The 1,598-nt window shown below is 43.4% G+C and overlaps 1 non-coding gene across 1 annotated transcript in view; it reads left to right on the top strand.

Annotated features, from left to right (window-relative positions):
• The first annotated feature begins 1,192 nt into the window (after nucleotides 1-1,192).
• LOC143261962 (small subunit ribosomal RNA) overlaps nucleotides 1,193-1,598 on the top strand; it is a 1,921-nt gene continuing 1,515 nt past the window's right edge. The window contains exon 1 of the ribosomal RNA XR_013035951.1: nucleotides 1,193-1,598. This exon is cut by the window's right edge and continues 1,515 nt beyond it. This is a non-coding gene — a ribosomal RNA (small subunit ribosomal RNA).

Genomic DNA, 1,598 nt, shown 5'->3' with positions numbered 1-1,598 from the left:
TATGTTACAACAGCACGGCCGGGCGGTCTGTTGCCGCGGCGGTTTACACTCATAAGCGCGCGTGCTATTCGGCCGGCGGCGCCGGCGTCCTTGCCGGCCGTTCGGTATCTATAAGAGATACACGGTCCGTGCGAGGCGGACGGAGCAGAGCGGGTTTTGGGCCAATTCTACGATCTCGGTCGAGAAGCTGTCTCAGAGCTCCTTCGGGGCTTCGGTCCTGACTGTTTCGTGCCGTTTACGTTACGGACTTTTCTCCACACAGCGTGGCCACGGGTCGGTGTCTTTGACCGAATGGCCCATATGTGGCAAGCCCTACGGGGTTGGTTACCCGTATGCACTTTGTATGTATACTCGTACTCACTGAGCAATCGACTCTTCTGTCCGAGCGATGGAAAAATTTTTTAAAATGCATCTGTAAGATTTGGAAGCAAATCGTACCAATTGAAAACTGTGGCTAAAATGAATAGCCCAGTGGAGAGAGAAAACTATCAAAAAACTGATTTTTTAAATCAAGAGGTGTCAGAAATCGAAATGCCTAGCGCGAGCGGAAGAACACGCTTTCTCGCCAGTCCAGCATGTGTCCTGTCCGTTCTTCCTCGGCTTGCCGATTTTGCCCAGATCAGAGGTTTCGTGCTTCCGGCGGTCAGAAGATCAGCGTGAGCGTACGCGCTTCCACGACTATGGCATCACCCATGTACTTTTTCCTTTGAATATATTTGAGTACATAAAAAATATTAAAACATATAGAGAGAACTGTGTCTTGGATCTTAAAAATTTGTCAATAGCGATGATATATTATTACTTAACTTGAAGTATTTGTACGTTTTAGCTGGGACGTACATTTATCTTACAAGATGTTAATAGCGAGACTCTTGAAGATAAAATTATCTTGTGATTTTATGAAGGCAAAGATAGAAACGTACGAAGCTGGCGTACGTAGAAAAATGTGATTTTATGATAGAACAAAAATATAATACGTACGTTTTTGGGCGTACGGTAAAATATCTGTATGGTAGAAAAATGAAAGAAATTGAGCGTTAAAGAAGATATGTTACAAGCGCGGAATGTGGCAAAACTTGTACATATTTGAAAGAGAAAAATGGTGTGTCGACCTGACATATATATATATGAAACAGGCGACGATGGAAAAGGATTTAAATTTTGTCCATTTTATATATACATATTGTATAGTTCCCTGGTTGATCCTGCCAGTAGTCATATGCTTGTCTCAAAGATTAAGCCATGCATGTCTCAGTACATGCCGTATTAAGGTGAAACCGCGAATGGCTCATTAAATCAGTTATGGTTTCTTAGATCGTACTAAAATTTACTTGGATAACTGTGGTAATTCTAGAGCTAATACATGCAAAACAGAGTTCCGACCAGAGATGGTAGGAACGCTTTTATTAGATCAAAACCAATCGGTGGCGGGTGTTTACACTCGTCCATCGTTTGCTTTGGTGACTCTGAATAACTTTGTGCTGATCGCATGGTCTTATAGCACCGGCGACGCATCTTTCAAATGTCTGCCTTATCAACTGTCGATGGTAGGTTCTGCGCCTACCATGGTTGTAACGGGTAACGGGGAATCAGGGTTC

The sequence above is a fragment of the Megalopta genalis genome, unplaced genomic scaffold, assembly GCF_051020955.1.
Source record: "Megalopta genalis isolate 19385.01 unplaced genomic scaffold, iyMegGena1_principal scaffold0075, whole genome shotgun sequence".
In the NCBI taxonomy this organism is placed as follows: Eukaryota; Metazoa; Arthropoda; class Insecta; order Hymenoptera; family Halictidae; genus Megalopta; species Megalopta genalis.
This window is presented reverse-complemented; position numbering and strand designations above follow the sequence as displayed.